Below are 22,338 nucleotides of genomic sequence, written 5' to 3'. Positions count from 1 at the left end.
CGCGCATGCGCAAAACAGGCACGCCCTCACTTCCGCGTAACATGCGCGTGCAGCGTACGCGTTACGCGCCGCGTGCGCATGACGCACGTCTACGCAAATTGCGTAACTGAACGCAAACAGCGTAGAAATCTAACGTACTAAAAGCAAGACGTGCGCTTACCGTACGCGCACGTTAAAAAAATACTAAAAAAAAAGAAAAGGGAAAAAAAGATTCACTATGTTATACTACTATATCATACCTGTTTAGTTTTAAAAAAAGGTGAAAATAAAAAATATCTTGTAGAATTTTTAAAATTTAACCATAGTCTTTAAAGAGGATATAAATTTAAAATAAAAATATGTAAAAAACATTGCAAAAAAAAAAAAAAAAAACGTTAAATATAAGAATTAGCATTTAAAAAACCTTGCAAATTCACTGAAAAAACCATGGGTTTCACACACGTTATAGTTAGGAATTAGCATTTAAAAAACCTTAGAAATTCTATGAAAAAACCAAAGGTTTCACACATGTTATAGTTAGCTGGACATTTCACTCGTAAAAAACCAATGAAATTCCCCCGTTATAGTTAGTTCAGCTAACTATAACTCGCGCGCCCGCAATGCACTGCTGATGACGTCACATATTACATCACTCATGACATGGTCAGTGACATCACTCATGACATCACTGATGACATCTCAAATGACATCACTGATGACATCACTGATGACATCATCCTTGTGATAGAGTGGCAGACCTTCTCTCACTGTAATATATCGTTTGATACACACATTCAAAAATAGAGACTAAAATTTTCAAAACAATGGACATACCAATACCAGTTACAACAACCTCTTCAGTAATTCTAAGATCCACATACACATCCACTCATTCACCAACAGTCCTATACAGTCACTCATACATGTATTCACTCATCATATGTACTCATACACCTATACATCCTGTCACACAATGCCACTCATCCATAGAGTTACTCACACACATAGTCACTCATGCTAATAAAGAATCAAACATACATTTACTTGCATATACAGTTATACACACACCACCACACTTACTTCTACGGAAACTTACACATACTTAGTCTTTTAAACAATCACTTCTAGAAACACATACTTATTAATACAGGAACTCTTTCAATCTCTCACTCTCACATATACTCACTTATATACACCAATAGTCACATATACTAGTTTAAAAGATATGTAGTTACTCATAAAGACACTATTGAGACAGTCATTCACTCACTAACACACCCATACACACACTCATCCACCCATACAGTCCTGCACACATGCTGTCTTCAACACATACAAAGAGTGAGTCACTCATTCATGCACCTATGCACTACGTAATACCCACCACCGAACCATGCAGACACTCAGACTGATACTCAAAAAAACAACTAATAACCTATATAGACACCCATGTAGCTACTCACCAACCCATGCAGCCACTTATACACAAAGTGAGAGACTGATACAGATATTTACATATTTAAACATTACTCAGTAAGCCATGTATTCACTATGATACACTTAATCAGTCAGTTACACAATCAATTTTTCAAAAACAAATCATCCATTTAGACACTTATATATCCAGTTATTCTTCCATCGACCTTGAGATATACATATATAAAACATATTTAATTTTCAGAAAAACACACATTCACTGGATGATGTCATCAGTGATGTCATTTGAGATGTCATCAGTGATGTCATGAGTGATGTCACTGACCATGTCATGAGTGATGTAATATGTGACGTCATCAGCAGTGCATTGTGGGCGCGCGAGTTATAGTTAGCTGAACTAACTATAACGGGGGAATTTCATTGGTTTTTTACGAGTGAAATGTCCAGCTAACTATAACATGTGTGAAACCTTTGGTTTTTTCATTGAATTTCTAAGGTTTTTTAAATGCTAATTCCTAACTATAACGTGTGTGAAGCCCATGGTTTTTTCAGTGAATATATATATATATATATATATATATATATATATATATATATATATATATATATATATATATATATATATATATATATATATATATATATGTATGTATATATATATATATATATATATATATATATATATTATACACACACACACACACACACATATGTATATATATAGAAAGGACAAAGTGGACAGTGAGCTTGTACCCAGAGTTGTTGTTGGGGAGTGCTGCTGTGCCGGAGGGCAAGTTGGAACTTTGAATTTGTACGCGGTCGGCCCGGCCGCGACGGCTTGCACCACCCCACATGAAAGGGGGCCATGGGGCCTGGAATCTTCTGGGTCTCGTATGGACCAGCAACAGGGATTTATGGCTCACCAACACTTTGGGGGCCCATCAAGGACCCTTGACAGTCAAAATTTGTGCAACCATCATGGGACTAATTAAACTCACCACACAATCCAGAATGCAATGCGTTTCACTCACCTGAGCGAGCCCATCCATAGGTGTGTAATTATAAATTATGTGGGTGTGTCAACAAAGCACGATCTCTTCGTCGAAAGCCTCTGATGAGGGCAGATGCCCAGAAACGCGTCAGGCAAATAAGTGTCGACATGAGGACTGAAAGGACAAAGTGGACAGTGAGCTTGTACCCAGAGTTGTTGTTGGGGAGTGCTGCCGTGCCGGAGGGCAAGTTGGAGCTTTGAATTTGTACGCGGTCGGCCGGCCGCGACGGCTTGCACCACCCCACATGAAAGGGGCCCAAGGGGCCTGGAATCTTCTGGGTCTCGTATGGACCAGCAACAGGGATTTATGGCTCACCAACACTTTGGAGGCCCATCAAGGACCCTTGACAGTCAAAATTTGTGCTACCATCATGGGACTAATTAAACGCACCACACAATCCAGAATGCAATGCGTTTCACTCACCTGAGCGAGCCCATCCATGGGCGTGTAATTATAAATTATGTGGGTGTGTCAACAAAGCACGATCTCTTCGTCGAAAACCTCTGATGAGGGCGGATGCCCAGAAACGCGTCAGGCAAATAAGTGTCGACATGAGGACTGAAAGGACAAAGTGGACAGTGAGCCTGTCCCAGAGTTGTTGTTGGGGAGTGCTGCCGTGCCGGAGGGCAAGTTGGAGCTTTGAATTTGTACGCGGTCGGCCCGGCGGCGACGGCTTGCACTACCCCACATGAAAGGGGGCCATGGGGCCTGGAATCTTCTGTGTCTCGTATGGACCAGCAACAGGGATTTATGGCTCACCAACACTTTGGGGGCCCATCAAGGACCCTTGACAGTCAAAATTTGTGCAACCATCATGGGACTAATTAAACGCACCACACAATCCAGAATGCAATGCGTTTCACTCACCTGAGCGAGCCCATCCATGGGCGTGTAATTATAAATTATGTGGGTGTGTCAACAAAGCACGATCTCTTCATCGAAAGCCTGTGATGAGGGCGGATGCCCAGAAACGCGTCAGGCAAATAAGTGTCGACATGAGGACTGAAAGGACAAAGTGGACAGTGAGCTTGTCCCAGACTTGTTGTTGGGGAGTGCTGCCGTGCCGGAGGGCAAGTTGGAGCTTTGAATTTGTTCGCGGTCGGCCCGGCCACGACGGCTTGCACCACCCCACATGAAAGGGGGCCACGGGGCCTGGAATCTTCTGGGTCTCGTATGGACCAGCAACAGGGATTTATGGCTCACCAACACTTTGGGGGCCCATCAAGGACCCTTGACAGTCAAAATTTGTGCAACCATCATGGGACTAATTAAACGCACCACACAATCCAGAATGCAATGCGTTTCACTCACCTGAGCGAGCCCATCCATGGGCGTGTAATTATAAATTATGTGGGTGTGTCAACAAAGCACGATCTCTTCGTCGAAAGCCTCTGATGAGGGCAGATGCACAGAAACGCGTCAGGCAAATAAGTGTCGACATGAGGACTGAAAGGACAAAGTGGACAGTGAGCTTGTACCCAGAGTTGTTGTTGGGGAGTGCTGCCGTGCCGGAGGGCAAGTTGGAGCTTTGAATTTGTACGCGGTCGGCCTGGCCGCGACGGCTTGCACCACCCCACATGAAAGGGGGCCACGGGGCCTGGAATCTTCTGGGTCTCGTATGGACCAGCAACAGGGATTTATGGCTCACCAACACTTTGGGGGCCCATCAAGGACCATTGACAGTCAAAATTTGTGCAACCATCATGGGACTAATTAAACGCACCACACAATCCAGAATGCAATGCGTTTCACTCACCTGAGCGAGCCCATCCATGGGCGTGTAATTACAAATTATATGGGTGTGTCAACAAAGCACGATCTCTTCGTCGAAAGCCTCTGATGAGGGCGGATGCCCAGAAACGCGTCAGGCAAATAAGTGTCGACATGAGGACTGAAAGGACAAAGTGGACAGTGAGCTTGTACCCAGAGTTGTTGTTGGGGAGTGCTGCCGTGCCAGAGGGCAAGTTTGAGCTTTGAATTTGTACGCGGTCGGTCCGGCCGCGATGGCTTGCACCACCCCACATGAAAGGGGGCCACGGGGCCTGGAATCTTCTGGGTATCATATGGACCAGAAACAGGGATTTATGGCTCACCAACACTTTGGGGGCCCATCAAGGACCCTTGACAGTCAAAATTTGTGCAACCATCATGGGAGTAATTAAACGCACCACACAATCCAGAATGCAATGCGTTTTACTCACCTGAGCGAGCCCATCCATGGGCGTGTAATTATAAATTATGTGGGTGTGTCAACAAAGCACGATCTCTTCGTCGAAAGCCTCTGATGAGGGCGGATGCCCAGAAACGCGTCAGGCAAATAAGTGTCGACATTAGGACTGAAAGGACAAAGTGGACAGTGAGCTTGTACCCAGAGTTGTTGTTGGGGAGTGCTGCCGTGCCGGAGGGCAAGTTGGAGCTTTGAATTTGTACATGGTCGGCCCGGCCACGACGGCTTGCACCACCCCACATGAAAGGGGGCCACGGGGCCTGGAATCTTCTGGGTCTCGTATGGACCAGCAACAGGGATTTATGGCTCACCAACACTTTGGGGGCCCATCAAGGACCCTTGACAGTCAAAATTTGTGCAACCATCATGGGACTAATTAAACGCACCACACAATCCAGAATGCATTGCGTTTCACTCACCTGAGCGAGCCCATCCATGGGCGTATAATTATAAATTATGTGAGTGTGTCAACAAAGCACGATCTCTTCGTCGAAAGCCTCTGATGAGGGCGGATGCCCAGAAATGCGTCAGGCAAATAAGTGTCGACATGAGGACTGAAAGGACAAAGTGGACAGTGAGCTTGTACCCAGAGTTGTTGTTGGGGAGTGCTGCCGTGCCGGAGGGCAAGTTGGAGCTTTGAAATTGTACGCGGTCGGCCCGGCCGTGACGGCTTGCACCACCCCACATGAAAGGGGGCCACGGGGCCTGGAATCTTCTGGGTCTCGTATGGACCAGCAACATGGATTTATGGCTCACCAACACATTGGGGGCTCATCAAGGACCCTTGACAGTCAAAATTTGTGCAACCATCATGGGACTAATTAAACACACCACACAATCCAGAATGCAATGCGTTTCACTCACCTGAGCGAGCCCATCCATGGGCGTGTAATTATAAATTATGTGGGTGTGTCAACCAAGCACGATCTCTTCGTCGAAAGCCACTGATGAGGGCGGATGCCCAGAAACGCATCAGGCAAATAAGTGTCGACATGAGGACTGAAAAGACAAAGTGGACAGTGAGCTTGTACCCAGAGTAGTTGTTGGGGAGTGCTGCCGTGCCGGAGGGCAAGTTGGAGCTATGAATATATATATATATATATGTAAAACTCCATACGCCGTTTCTTCTCCCGGCGTTGTACACAGATGGGTGCAATAACGTTTTATTCTGCTCCCTTTCACACTCTCACTCGCCTGACGCGTTTAGATCCTCTAGGGATCTTGATCACATATATATTCAGCGAAAAAAAACATAGGTTTCAGGTACATTATAGTTAGAAATTAGCATTTAAAAAACCTTAGAAATTCACAGAAAAAAACATAGGTTTCAGGGACGTTCTAGTTAGCTGGATATTTCACTCTTACAAAACCATAGAAATTCCACCGTTATAGCAAGTTCAGCTAACTATAACTCGCGCACCCGCAATGCACTGCTCATGACGTCACATATTCCATCATTTATGACATGGTCAGTGACATCACTGATGACATCTCCATTGAAATCACTGATGACATCAGCCACATGAAAATCTGATGCACCTCCTCAGACTCTAATATAACCTTTGATACACCCACTGTAAAATACAGACTACCATCTTCTAAATCAATGACACACCAATACCAGTTACTACATATGCACTCACTGATTCCTAGGTCTACACACACATCCAGTCATTCATCCATACAATCACTCATACATGCAGTCACTCGTCAATACAACACTATCATATGCACTCATACACCTATACAGACACTCACATACCGCCACTCATCCATGCAGTTACTCACACACCTAGTTAGTCATGCTAAGAATCAATCACACTCCCATTTACTCACCTGTACAATTATACACCACCTCACTTATTCATAAGCGCCACACAGCTGCGTTGCTGAGAGGTGTAAAAAGGGGCGTGGCCTCGGATTACCTCTCTGTAACGCAGGCATGTGGCGCATACTGGAGGTACCTGGTGGGCTAGATGGCCCCCAGGGACTCTCAGGATTCAAGGGGAACTCATTCCCCACCTTAAAACGCGCCACAGGGCGCGTTTGCACAGTGGTGCAGGGAGGGGGTGGGGATTTGCTGGTTCATTTTTTTCCCTTTTTTAAAAAACTTCTTGGGGAGGGGGCTGTGTGGCCCCCCTTCCCTTGGCCACTTTGGTCCTGGGGACCCCATCCCCTGGGGCCTTGCTCCCTTTTTTTTTGTTTTAAATTATGCGGAGGGGGACCGCGTGGCCACCCTCCCAAGGTTAATTGTGGCACCAGGGACCCCATCCCCCGGGGCCTGGCCATCTGTTTTATTAGTTTATTTTCTGAGTGGGGCAGCATGGCCCCCCTCCTCAGGCCAATTATGGCCCCAGGGAGTCCATCCCCCAGGGCCGGCCTGCCTTTTAAAAAAAAATAATAAAAAAATGTATTTAAAGGGGAGGGGGTCACGTGGCCCCCCTCCCCGGGCCACTTCTAGCCTCGGGGACCCCATTCCCCGGGGCGGGCCCTATCCGTTGGGGACCGTGGGGGGAGCCCCAATGCCCCCACGGTCCCAGCCGGCTCCCCGCCTCCTGCAGGATCTGGTATTGCTTTTCCACATGGGGAGCTGCTGACATGCAGCTCCCCTTGTGGAAAAGCAATCCTGCTTTGATTCATTGAAGCGAGAGCAGGTTTCTGTTCAATGAAGCAAAGCAGCGTTTACTATAGACACTCATGTAGCTACTCACCAACCCATGCAGCCACTTATACACAAAATGAGAGACTGATACAGATATTTACATATTTAAACATTACTCACTAAGCCATGTATTCACTAAGATACACTTAATTAGTCAGTTATGCAATCAATTTTTTTAAAAAAATCATCCATTTAGACACTTATATACCCATTTATTCTTCCATCGACCTTGAGATATACATATATAAAACATATGTAATTTTCAGAAAAACACATTCACTGGATGATGTCATCAGTGATGTCATCAGTGATGTAATTTGAGATGTCATCAGTGATGTCATGCGTGATGTCACTGACCATGTCATGAGTGATGTAATATGTGACGTCATCAGCAGTGCATTGCGGGCGTGCGAGTTATAGTTAGCTGAACTAACTATAACGAGTGAAAAGTCCAGCTAACTATAACGCCCCTGAAACCTATGGTTTTTTCAGTGAATTTCTAAGGTTTTTTAAATGCTAATTCCTAACTATAACGTGCCTGAAACCTATGGCTTTTTCAGTGAATTTCAAAAGGTTTTTTAAATGCTAATTTCTAACTATGCCTACAGAGATAGGACATGTGAAGAAAGAAGAAAAAACGCACAGAAAGAAAAAAAAGAAATGCAGAAAGAAGCAACAGAAGTCCTCAAAGACGAAGAAAAGTGCAGGAAGAAGGATAACGTGCAGAAAGAACAAACAGAAGAGCAGAAAGAAGCCTTGTGGCAAAATCATCCTGTACCCTCAACTTTTTCAGACAGATACTGGTGGTAACTGAGTCTGACTAACCAGTCCTAGAGCCAGTGCTATGTTAAAAGACACTCAGAATACAGAGAAACCACCTACATACACTAGGGAACACTATGCGTTGGGGTCCCCCTGTGATTAGCATGACCTCCTCTGTAAGCCCCTAGTATATAATAGGGCAGGGGATTAAAACTACCTCTTAAAACACGCCACAGGGTGTGCTTGCACACGTCACCTCAGGCCCGTCACCTCCCCACAGTGTAAACACGCCCTGTGGCCGTTTTAAGTTGGGAGATTAAGTCCCCTTGAATCCTGAGGGTCTCTAGGGTCCAACTAGACCACTAGGTACCTCCAGTAAGTGCCACAGAGCTGCGTTGCAGAGAGGTGTAAAAAGGGGCACGGCCTAGACCACCTCTCTGCAACGCAGCGCAGTGGCGCTTACTGGAAGCAGATGGTGTGCTAGTTGGCCCCCAGGGTCCCTCAGGATTGAAGGGGAATTATTTCCCCAACTTAAAACGCGCCACAGGGCTTGTTTGCAGACGTTAACTCAGGCCCCGTCCCCTCCCTTCACCACTGTGTAAACGCACCCTGTGGCCCTTCTAAATTGAGAGATTAAGTCCCCTTGAATCCTAAGGGTTCCTAGGGTCAAACTAGCCCACTAGGTACCTCCAGTAAGCGCCACAGAGCTGCGTTGCATAGAGGTGTAAAAAGGGACGTGGCCTCAGAACACCTGTCTGCAACGCAGCTCCCTGGCGCATACAGGAGATACCTGTTGGGCTAGTTGGCCCTCAGGGACCCTCAGTATTGAAGGGGAATTAATTCCCCAACTTACAACTGGCCAGGGGGCGCGTTTGCAGAGTGCTGCAAGGAGGGTGCGTGGCCTCCGACGCGATGCCGGTCTTTTATTTATTTTATTTTTTTAAGAAGGAGGGCTGTGTGGCCCCCCTTCTTATTCTAATTTATTGGCCCTGGGGACCCCATCCCCCAGGGCCTGCACCCTAATTCTTTTTGTTGAAAAAAATTAATTTGGCCCTCGCAAGGCCTTAATCGGCCCCGGGGACCCCAACCCCCGGGTCATGGCCTTTTTTTTTTTAACTCTTTAGCAGGGGGTTGCGTTGCCCCCCTCCTCAGGCCACTTATGGCCCCGGGGACCCCATCCCCTGGGGTCGGCCTTTGTTTTTTATTATTTTAAAAAATATATATTTATAGAAACACCTAGGACATGCTGGACAAACCGTATGTACCTATCACCATGACGATTTGCGTGATATTCATTAAAAGGCGACTATGCATACAATGAATCCACGTGGAATGTATTTACACCGCTAGTAAAGCTCTGACGTGTCTGACGCCCTACCGTGCCTAATCCCGGCGCCCCCGCTGGTGGGTACTCTCCAAGTAGACACCCTATTCATTTATTTATACAAACATGGGTAGCTATTGACGGGCACATTTAATACACACGCACACCAAGCCATTCAAAGGGGATTCGACAAAAATTCGACCAAACTATGCAAGAAACACCCCTCACGGTTAATAAAACACACATCCACCGCTGGATGCGTAATACTTTTTATTTTACTCTCTGGAAAGGAGACAAACCTCGCTTGAGAGTCACAGCGTGCTCCTGGCTGAGCCCAATGCTGTGTTACACCCACCAGTGCCCACCGAGTGCCACACATCTCTGTGTTGTATTCCACCAGCTAGTGCATATGCTATGACACTCTCTAGCCCATGTGCACAGTAACACCACCCTGTGAATGTCATGCCACACTTGCCTTCGCACGGGTTATATTGCCCCATCTAATGTGCCTTGCTCGATGCCTATGTTATAACGCACAGCGCTATGCCATACATATTACAATCTGGGATCCATATCTTTGTCACAGTGCATATGCAACATTACACTCCCCAGCACATATTTTATATTACAACTTTAGAGACTAGTTAGGTTACACAACACTGCTTGTGCATATTACACTCCAAGGTGCATATCGCATAGCACGCGCTAGTGCCTGTGCTATCTCGCGCTCTCCATTGAATCTGTCATTGCACACAATGAATTGCATATTATTTTTCACGCCCCAGTTCATCTTATATCACACTTTTTGGTGCATAGTTTACACCATATACTATATCTAGTTTTCATTTTCAATCGTGCTCTCAGGACTATGTTCTATATAACACTGCGCCCACCTACACTTTTCACGGGCATTACATTTTGCGATGGGGGGTGGAGGGTCAGGGGGTGTTTCTGCCAAGTGAGCCTGGAGTCACAGTCACAAACGTCCTCTTCTTCCTGAATAAAAGTGAGATTATGCTGCATACTTGTTCATATTTTAAGTAGTTCGCACAGACACACATTTTAAAAACAATAAAGATCCTAATACCCACCTTCTCTGAACAGTTAGCTCCCTATCCTCTGTTGTCTGAATCCATGGACTAGTCTCCTCCCTCCTGCCATGCATGGTCTGATGTGCTGCCACTGCCCTCCATTTAGCATGATGTACCAGTCCACTCCTCCTGCCCTCCATTGCCCATTTATATGGCCCATCATTGACCTCCTGCTTAGCCTCTGTGCTTAGCTTTCTGCCCCTATTCTCCTTCCCCCTGCCCTCCGATGTCTTTTTGCATGTCCCTGCTCCATCCTTTTTGCCCACCATGTTCCATGGACCTGCCACTCCTATCTACTCTGAGTGTTCTGTTGAGCTGCCACTCCCCTCCCACCTGCCTAGCATTGTCAGATGACTGTAACCTGTCCCTGCCACCTCCACCCTGCCTGTCCACATGCCATGCCCCTATCCCCTTCCTCCTGTCCTCCATGGTCTATTTTACTGCCACACCCTTCTGCCCTCCCTGGTCTGTTGTGCTGCAACTGCTCCTCCTGCCTGCCCCACGCGGTCTGTTGTGAGGCCCCTTCCCCTGAACTCTCTTGTCTGCGCCCAGGTCCTGACCCTCCCTTCTATCCTCCATGGTCCTTTGTGCATGCCCCTGCACCCTCCTTCTTGCCCATCATAGCCATTGTGCCGCCACTAACCCTCCCGCTTGCCATGCATGGTCTTCTGTGCTGCCATGGCCCCTCCCACCTTCCCTGTGTGGTCAGCTAGCTGCCCCTGACCCCCTCCACCTTCCCTCCATGGTCTGTGTGTATGCCATCATAGTCTCATTGTTGCTCTCCATGGTGTGTCTTGTTTCTAGTGCCCATCCTGCCTGCCCTCCATGGTCATCTTGCTGCTCCTGCCCTGCCGCCTTGCCCCCAGCCCTCTGTTTCCATGTGTAGACCCCTGTTCCCTCCCTCCTGGCTTATCTGTTCCATTGTAATGCCCCTGATCCGTCCCCCCTGCCCTTTATGGTCTGTTATGCTGCAGCTTTCTCTCATGTCTGTCCATTATAGTCAGCTAGCTACCATTGCCTCTTTCCCCTCTGTTCTCTGTTGTCCATGGTCCTGTCCCCTCCCTATTGCTTTCTATGGATTGTTGTGCTGCACTCCCGTCCCGCATGCCCTGTGTGGTGTATTGTGCTGCTGCAAACCCTGATGCCTGCCCTGTAGGATCAGTTTGGTGCACCTCTCCATGTCCCTCCTGTCCTCTGTCATCCGCGTCCATGTCCCTACCCCAATTCCTCCTGCCTACCATGATCCAATGTACCATACTTGCAAACATTTTGAACTTGGTAAGAGGGAGATTTTGAAAAAAAACTGGGGTATTGATTTTCCCCTTTGAGTTACATTGAAAAAGAAGAGATTGTAGACAGGAGACAGATCAAATAAAGCCCATTTGAGCTTAAAAACATTTGACGTTTCCTGGCTGAAACGGGTCTGTTGGCATGTATGGTTGTACTACCACTGCCTCTTCCTTCTGCCCACAATGGTCTATTATATTGCCACAGCCTCTCTTGCCAGTCCTGTATGGTTGGTTTGTTTCCCCTGCCCCCCTTTCCACTGCCCTCCATAGTCTGTTGTGCTGCCACTGCCCTTCCTGCCTGCCCAGTGTGGTCAAATTGTTGCCTCTGCACTCTCCTACCTGCCTTCAATTTTTAGAGTCCGTGCCCCTGGCCTCTGCCTCTCAACAGTACTCCAATGAACAACCAGATTGCTAACATTCTATATTTATTACAAAAGTGTGGAACGCCTGACATCATCTTGATGTAATCAAAACTGTAATACCTAGAGCATTTCCTTTAGAAATTACATATATGAGAGGGTCTTATTTGCATCAAAATTACGGTTAGTGCTCTAAAAAACTGAAATGAGGACATATTTTCTGAGTTTTCAAATAGCGACAAAGAACTTTAAAATTATTTGTAATCTTTATGTTTTTCTATCCAGTTGACCACTTGAATAAATGTTGCACCTAGGGGAGAGGATGTGGTGTTACTTCCAGAGCTGCAGACTTTGCAACTGGGGAACCAGGTTGGAGTTTCTGCTTCAGCTCAACATACTGTGATTCTGGTCAAATCACTTAATCTCCCCATTTCTACAACTAAAATGAATTTGATCTTGTGTGATGTAACTAATGCTCATGTAAAGTACTCCAATACCTGACAAGTCTGCACTATATAAAACTAAAAATACACAACAAATAAGTGTTTTGCACACTTCTGTCATTGGGCTACATGTGGGCTACATCTGGGTGATATTTGTGCTGCATTTGGGCTCTTTTGTCTCTGGTGGCCATCTTGGGAGATTTATTTGTTATGAAGTTTCCTAATTTCCTAATTTACTGCAGTCTCCTCAGTAGGAAATGCTTTCAGTTTTTTACTTTGATTCCATCAAGAAGGTATTCAGATATGTCACACATTTGCCATAAATTCTGAATGTTAGCACTCTAGTTGCTCATTAGATCACTGTAGTAAAGCTACTGCTCACCACGGAAGTCTGCTGCTGGTATTAAAAGTGCATGTTTCAATCTGCATGTCAGAATTTGTTAATGAAATAGAAGAGGATTTGAGAAGTCACTCAAAATGTGCCCTAATTTTTATTTCTTCAGCACTAATCATAATTTCTATGGCAAAATGAACCCCCTCATTGTGTTCCTTTTTAAATTAAATGTTTTAAGTGTTACCAGTTTATTCCAATCAGAATGGCTTCAGGTGTGCCATACTTTTGTCATAAGTAAGACAGTAAGCGCTCTAGTTGTTCTTAAGAACACTCTGGGACATTCTGTCATTGGGCTATACTTGGGCTACATCTGGGTGATATTTGGGCTACATTTGGGCCTACATACACTAGGGAACACTATGCGTTGGAGTCCCCCTGTGATTAGCATGACCTCCTCTGTAAGCCCCTAGTATATAATAGGGCAGGGGATTAAAACTACCTCTTAAAACACGCCACAGGGCGTGCTTGCACACGTCACCTCAGGCCCGTCACCTCCCCACAGTGTAAACACGCCCTGTGGCCGTTTTAAGTTGGGAGATTAAGTCCCCTTGAATCCTGAGGGTCTCTAGGGTCCAACTAGACCACTAGGTACCTCCAGTAAGTGCCACAGAGCTGCGTTGCAGAGAGGTGTAAAAAGGGGCACGGCCTAGACCACCTCTCTGCAACGCAGCGCAGTGGCGCTTACTGGAAGCACCTGGTGTGCTAGTTGGCCCCCAGGGTCCCTCAGGATTGAAGGGGAATTATTTCCCCAACTTAAAACGCGCCACAGGGCTTGTTTGCAGACGTTAACTCAGGCCCCGTCCCCTCCCTTCACCACTGTGTAAACGCACCCTGTGGCCCTTCTAAGTTGAGAGATTAAGTCCCCTTGAATCCTAAGGGTTCCTAGGGTCAAACTAGCCCACTAGGTACCTCCAGTAAGCGCCACAGAGCTGCGTTGCATAGAGGTGTAAAAAGGGACGTGGCCTCAGAACACCTGTCTGCAACGCAGCTCCCTGGCGCATACAGGAGATACCTGTTGGGCTAGTTGGCCCTCAGGGACCCTCAGTATTGAAGGGGAATTAATTCCCCAACTTACAACTGGCCAGGGGGCGCGTTTGCAGAGTGCTGCAAGGAGGGTGCGTGGCCTCCGACGCGATGCCGGTCTTTTATTTATTTTATTTTTTTAAGAAGGAGGGCTGTGTGGCCCCCCTTCTTTTTCTAATTTATTGGCCCTGGGGACCCCATCCCCCAGGGCCTGCACCCTAATTCTTTTTGTTGAAAAAAAATAATTTGGCCCTCCCAAGGCCTTAATCGGCCCCGGGGACCCCAACCCCCGGGTCATGGCCTTTTTTTTTTTAACTCTTTAGCAGGGGGTTGCGTTGCCCCCCTCCTCAGGCCACTTATGGCCCCGGGGACCCCATCCCCCGGGGTCGGCCTTTGTTTTTTATTATTTAAAAAAATATATATTTATAGAAACACCTAGGACATGCTGGACAAACCGTATGTACCTATCACCATGACGATTTGCGTGATATTCATTAAAAGGCGACTATGCATACAATGAATCCACGTGGAATGTATTTACACCGCTAGTAAAGCTCTGACGTGTCTGACGCCCTACCGTGCCTAATCCCGGCGCCCCCGCTGGTGGGTACTCTCCAAGTAGACACCCTATTCATTTATTTATACAAACATGGGTAGCTATTGACGGGCACATTTAATACACACGCACACCAAGCCATTCAAAGGGGATTCGACAAAAATTCGACCAAACTATGCAAGAAACACCCCTCACGGTTAATAAAACACACATCCACCGCTGGATGCGTAATACTTTTTATTATACTCTCTGGAAAGGAGACAAACCTCACTTGAGAGTCACAGCGTGCTCCTGGCTGAGCCCAATGCTGTGTTACACTCACCAGTGCCCACCGAGTGCCACACATCTCTGTGTTGTATTCCACCAGCTAGTGCATATGCTATGACACTCTCTAGCCCATGTGCACAGTAACACCACCCTGTGAATATGTCATGCCACACTTGCCTTCGCACGGGTTATATTGCCCCATCTAATGTGCCTTGCTCGATGCCTATGTTATAACGCACAGCGCTATGCCATACATATTACAATCTGGGATCCATATCTTTGTCACAGTGCATATGCAACATTACACTCCCCAGCACATATTTTATATTACAACTTTAGAGACTAGTTAGGTTACACAACACTGCTTGTGCATATTACACTCCAAGGTGCATATCGCATAGCACGCGCTAGTGCCTGTGCTATCTCGCGCTCTCCATTGAATCTGTCATTGCGCACAATGAATTGCATATTATTTTTCACGCCCCAGTTCATCTTATATCACACTTTTTGGTGCATAGTTTACACCATATACTATATCTAGTTTTCATTTTCAATCGTGCTCTCAGGACTATGTTCTATATAACACTGCGCCCACCTACACTTTTCACGGGCATTACATTTTGCGATGGGGGGTGGAGGGTCAGGGGGTGTTTCTGCCAAGTGAGCCTGGAGTCACAGTCACAAACGTCCTCTTCTTCCTGAATAAAAGTGAGATTATGCTGCATACTTGTTCATATTTTAAGTAGTTCGCACAGACACACATTTTAAAAACAATAAAGATCCTAATACCCACCTTCTCTGAACAGTTAGCTCCCTATCCTCTGTTGTCTGAATCCATGGACTAGTCTCCTCCCTCCTGCCATGCATGGTCTGATGTGCTGCCACTGCCCTCCATTTAGCATGATGTACCAGTCCACTCCTCCTGCCCTCCATTGCCCATTTATATGGCCCATCATTGACCTCCTGCTTAGCCTCTGTGCTTAGCTTTCTGCCCCTATTCTCCTTCCCCCTGCCCTCCGATGTCTTTTTGCATGTCCCTGCTCCATCCTTTTTGCCCACCATGTTCCATGGACCTGCCACTCCTATCTACTCTGAGTGTTCTGTTGAGCTGCCACTCCCCTCCCACCTGCCTAGCATTGTCAGATGACTGTAACCTGTCCCTGCCACCTCCACCCTGCCTGTCCACATGCCATGCCCCTATCCCCTTCCTCCTGTCCTCCATGGTCTATTTTACTGCCACACCCTTCTGCCCTCCCTGGTCTGTTGTGCTGCAACTGCTCCTCCTGCCTGCCCCACGCGGTCTGTTGTGAGGCCCCTTCCCCTGAACTCTCTTGTCTGCGCCCAGGTCCTGACCCTCCCTTCTATCCTCCATGGTCCTTTGTGCATGCCCCTGCACCCTCCTTCTTGCCCATCATAGCCATTGTGCCGCCACTAACCCTCCCGCTTGCCATGCATGGTCTTCTGTGCTGCCATGGCCCCTCCCACCTTCCCTGTGTGGTCAGCTAGCTGCCCCTGACCCCCTCCACCTTCCCTCCATGGTCTGTGTGTATGCCATCATAGTCTCATTGTTGCTCTCCATGGTGTGTCTTGTTTCTAGTGCCCATCCTGCCTGCCCTCCATGGTCATCTTGCTGCTCCTGCCCTGCCGCCTTGCCCCCAGCCCTCTGTTTCCATGTGTAGACCCCTATTCCCTCCCTCCTGGCTTATCTGTTCCATTGTAATGCCCCTGATCCGTCCCCCCTGCCCTTTATGGTCTGTTATGCTGCAGCTTTCTCTCATGTCTGTCCATTATAGTCAGCTAGCTACCATTGCCTCTTTCCCCTCTGTTCTCTGTTGTCCATGGTCCTGTCCCCTCCCTATTGCTTTCTATGGATTGTTGTGCTGCACTCCCGTCCCGCATGCCCTGTGTGGTGTATTGTGCTGCTGCAAACCCTGATGCCTGCCCTGTAGGATCAGTTTGGTGCACCTCTCCATGTCCCTCCTGTCCTCTGTCATCCGCGTCCATGTCCCTACCCCAATTCCTCCTGCCTACCATGATCCAATGTACCATACTTGCAAACATTTTGAACTTGGTAAGAGGGAGATTTTGAAAAAAAACTGGGGTATTGATTTTCCCCTTTGAGTTACATTGAAAAAGAAGAGATTGTAGACAGGAGACAGATCAAATAAAGCCCATTTGAGCTTAAAAACATTTGACGTTTCCTGGCTGAAACGGGTCTGTTGGCATGTATGGTTGTACTACCACTGCCTCTTCCTTCTGCCCACAATGGTCTATTATATTGCCACAGCCTCTCTTGCCAGTCCTGTATGGTTGGTTTGTTGCCCCTGCCCCCCTTTCCACTGCCCTCCATAGTCTGTTGTGCTGCCACTGCCCTTCCTGCCTGCCCAGTGTGGTCAAATTGTTGCCTCTGCACTCTCCTACCTGCCTTCAATTTTTAGAGTCCGTGCCCCTGGCCTCTGCCTCTCAACAGTACTCCAATGAACAACCAGATTGCTAACATTCTATATTTATTACAAAAGTGTGGAACGCCTGACATCATCTTGATGTAATCAAAACTGTAATACCTAGAGCATTTCCTTTAGAAATTACATATATGAGAGGGTCTTATTTGCATCAAAATTACGGTTAGTGCTCTAAAAAACTGAAATGAGGACATATTTTCTGAGTTTTCAAATAGCGACAAAGAACTTTAAAATTATTTGTAATCTTTATGTTTTTCTATCCAGTTGACCACTTGAATAAATGTTGCACCTAGGGGAGAGGATGTGGTGTTACTTCCAGAGCTGCAGACTTTGCAACTGGGGAACCAGGTTGGAGTTTCTGCTTCAGCTCAACATACTGTGATTCTGGTCAAATCACTTAATCTCCCCATTTCTACAACTAAAATGAATTTGATCTTGTGTGATGTAACTAATGCTCATGTAAAGTACTCCAATACCTGACAAGTCTGCACTATATAAAACTAAAAATACACAACAAATAAGTGTTTTGCACACTTCTGTCATTGGGCTACATGTGGGCTACATCTGGGTGATATGTGTGCTGCATTTGGGCTCTTTTGTCTCTGGTGGCCATCTTGGGAGATTTATTTGTTATGAAGTTTCCTAATTTCCTAATTTACTGCAGTCTCCTCAGTAGGAAATGCTTTCAGTTTTTTACTTTGATTCCATCAAGAAGGTATTCAGATATGTCACACATTTGCCATAAATTCTGAATGTTAGCACTCTAGTTGCTCATTAGATCACTGTAGTAAAGCTACTGCTCACCACGGAAGTCTGCTGCTGGTATTAAAAGTGATTGTTTCAATCTGCATGTCAGAATTTGTTAATGAAATAGAAGAGGATTTGAGAAGTCACTCAAAATGTGCCCTAATTTTTATTTCTTCAGCACTAATCATAATTTCTATGGCAAAATGAACCCCCTCATTGTGTTCCTTTTTAAATTAAATGTTTTAAGTGTTACCAGTTTATTCCAATCAGAATGGCTTCAGGTGTGCCATACTTTTGTCATAAGTAAGACAGTAAGCGCTCTAGTTGTTCTTAAGAACACTCTGGGACATTCTGTCATTGGGCTATACTTGGGCTACATCTGGGTGATATTTGGGCTACATTTGGGCTCTTTTGTCTCTGGTGGCCATCTTGGGAGATTTATTTGTTATGAAGTTCACTAATTTCCTCATATACTGCAGTCTCCTCAGTAGGAAATACTTTCAGTTTTTTATTTTGGTTCTATCAAGAAGGCATTCAGATATGTCACACATTTGCCATGAATTCTGAATGTTAGCACTCTAGTTGCTCATTAGATCACTGTAGTAAAACTACAGCTCATCAGGGAGGTCTGCTGCTGGTATTTAAAGTGCATGTTTCAGTCTGCATGTCAGAATTTTTTTATGAAATAGAAGAGGATTTGAGAAGTCAAAATGTGCCCTAATTTTTCTTTCTGCAGCACTAATCATAATTTCTATGGCAAAATGAACCCCCTCATTTTGTTCCTTTGTAAATTAAATGTTTTAAGTGTTACCACTTTATTCCAATCAAGATGGCTTCAGGTGTGCCATACTTTTGTCATAAGTAAGATTGTTAGCGCTCTAGTTATTCGTTAGAACACTCTGGGACATTCTGTCATTGGGCTATACTTGGGCTACATCTGGGTGATATTTGGGCTACATTTGGGCTCCTTTGTCTGTGGTGGCCATTTTGGGAGACTTATTTGTTATGAAGTTTCCTAATTTCCTCATTTACTACAGTCTCCTCAGTAGGAAATACTTTCAGTTTTTTACTTTGATTCCATCAAGAAGGCATTCAGATGTGTCACACATTTGCCATAAATTCAGAATGTTAGCACTCTAGTTGCTTATTAGATCACTGTAGTAAAGCTACTGCTCACCAGGGATGTCTGCTGCTGGTATTGAAAGTGCATGTTTCAGTCTGCATGTCAGAATATTTTAATGAAATAGAAGAGGATTTGAGAAGTCACTCAAAATGTGCCCTAATTTTTCTTTCTGCAGCACTAATCATACTTTCTATGGCAAAATGAACCCCCTCATTTTGTTCCTTTTTAAATTAAATGTTTTAAGAGATACCACTTTATTCCAATCAAGATGGCTTCAGGTGTGCAATACGTTTGTCATATGTAGGACTGTTAGCGCTCTAGTTGTTCTTCAGAACACTCTGGGAAGCTGCAGTAGAACACAAAGGAATCAACTGACAGTCTCTGCCTTGTTGGATGTACATGTTTTACTGAGAATTTCAGACTTCATTCTCACATGACTAAGAAAGATAATGTGAATTTACAGAAAATATGCTCTCAGTTTAGCTTATAGATCCCCTTCCAAACATCTGTGGGAAAAGCATGAGAAAATAGTTTTCTCTCAAACATGATTCATGATCTCACAGCAGAAGGCTTTTTCACATGGTAAAATCACCTTAGAACACACCACAATTCCTAAAATGAGTATGGTACCATCAATAAATGATTTATAATGTAACTAAAGTCTTAAACCCTTCTATTAACTGCAATGCTTTTTAATGAGGTGCTATCATGTATATTGGTCCCAAGATGGCTGCCAACACTTCTTGGATGAAGTACTGACAGACAATCAGATCTCACGATGAGATGTGTGGTTAGGCTCCGCCCAGATATATCTATCTTTTTAACTCAAATTTTCTCAGGAACTACTGAACGGATTTACACCATTTAAGCAAAAGGCACGAGTCTGAACTGAGGACTACCTCTTTGCCAAATTTGGTGTAATTCTGTTCAGCAGTTCGGGCTGTAGCTGCGTCAACAGGTCCTATGGGAAAATGCATGGGGAAAATGCGTTTTGGGACCCCCCTTTTTCCTGGGCCCCCGCTTGACGAATCCCAAATTTTTAGGATAGGAGCGGACCGGAGCTGGCCAAAAGTTTGGAAAATTTTACGATGATTCGTCAATCGACGCCAACGTTATTCCAAATAGAATGTTGCGAATTTCCTATGGAAAATGGGTCCTAACTATAACTACCTACTGGCGACTGCCAGTAGGTAATATGAGAGAGAGAGAGAGAGCCAAGGTACATATATCTGGAGCGAGGTATAGAAAATCTATACTTACCATGCAATATTTTGGTTTGGATATTTTGTCCTCGATATTCTATGCCATCGGTATTCTGTCCTCGTTATTTAGTGTGCACACCGTGCAAAGTGGCTGCTCTAGGGGAGCCGGGGCTGACTGCAACCTGGAATGACATCACTAGTGCAGTGGGGCATGTGTGCTTGAAAGAATGAGGCTGTAGGGGACTGATGGACCGAATTACAAGCAGATCCACATCTGTCGTGAAATAACAAGGAAAGCTGGTGCGCTGAGGACTAACTGCCTTCGCCTTGTCCTCTGTTGATGTTGCCATCTGAGGGCACTAGCAGCAGTCTTCTCCAGAGGGAACACAGTATGAGGCAGGGGTGCAATACCACAACATGCCCCTAGGCACCAAAGGACAAGGGCTTGATCCAGGCTCATGCTATAACATTTTTAGAGCCTTGGGCGGGCTGCCAATGTGTCAGAATTGAGACTGCTTGTAGTTTCTTGGGAGCTGAGATAATCCACCTCTCTCTCTATGGCAGCACGCCTTCAGCATGAGAAGTAACAACCGTGAAGCTAACACTACTTCAGGGAATAGAGGGATCAGGGAGAGAGTGAGACAGGCCAGGTCCTGATAGTAAGGTGACTCATCACGTCTTGGGAATTCTAAAAGACTCGCTAGACCTTTGGCTTTTATAGCAAAAGCACACTACACATTAGAAACAGATCTATACCAACCATGGGTAACTCCATAGCCTAAGGCCAATGTGATGGTTACTGGAATTGAGTAGATAATGCTCTATAACTAGTCCCCTTTCTATTGGGATACAGCCAGAGAACTGAAAAGGTAAGGTGCATCAGTCAAGTGGAGCTTAGATCTAGGAATTTTTGATAAACAAGCAAAAAGCAATGCTTGCCAACTGGTGAGTAGCACTGGACTGTAAGGGAACAGGGAGAAGAAGAAAACTGGTAGAGTCCTGCCTAAGAGGCAACTAACCACAGGGGGAACTGAGGACAGAGGAAACACAAAAAAAGTGCAGTAACACTAGACAGGTATAAACTGAGTCAAAAGTGGAGAAAGCCCAACTGGTGTTGCCAAGAACAGCACTTCATGCTCACTGTCATTGTAACTGCCACTGACTCTCATAGCACAGACGTGAAACCAATAGCTGACTCCTATGGCCTGAGCTTTCCAGCCCCAGTAATAAAGGGTCTTCTGAGTTTCCATCTACCCATTCTCCAGAGCATTCAGGCCTTTGTATTGTTCTGCTACCGCTGTACTTGTGATGACCTTTGGAAACCAATGTCCTAACTGGTTTGGAATGTTTCTGTAGGCCAGACCACTGGAGAACTCCGAGCCTCATACTGATTCCTGGCACCATGGATGCCACAAACAACACTGGGAATGCTAGCCTGCAAGCTTCACTTTGCAAGCTAAACATACTTGAGGCAATAAAAGTTACTTGCATATCCTTGGAAAACAAAATAGACTTGCTGGCAAGTATAGACCTGCACCTCCTAAGGAACAATCATAGAAAGCTCACAGAGAGTTAGGAGAAATGGACACCAATATGTGAGCTGTAATGAGGAACTGAAAAACTTCAGAAGCAGTTCTTGGACCTAACTGAGGGAGTGAGGTTTCTAAAGTACAGTGCATAGGACTCGGAGGGTCACCCCAGTAGAAACAAAATTCGGGTGAGTGGTCTGCTAGGGGATGTCAAAGGATCTAGCATGGAACTTACTTAGAATTAGGGTTGTGCAAAGTTTGCATAATTTGCTTTTGCAGTCTTACGCGAAATTTTAGGAAAATTATGTGAAATTAGGCATAATTACACAAAATGCAAATCTATTTTTTAGTGCTAGATTTTTTCATGAAATGCGTCTTAGTGTCAATTTTTTATGCTAGTGGTGTGAGTA

The sequence above is a fragment of the Triturus cristatus genome, chromosome 3_2 (assembly GCF_964204655.1).
Source record: "Triturus cristatus chromosome 3_2, aTriCri1.1, whole genome shotgun sequence".
In the NCBI taxonomy this organism is placed as follows: Eukaryota; Metazoa; Chordata; class Amphibia; order Caudata; family Salamandridae; genus Triturus; species Triturus cristatus.
This window is presented reverse-complemented; position numbering follows the sequence as displayed.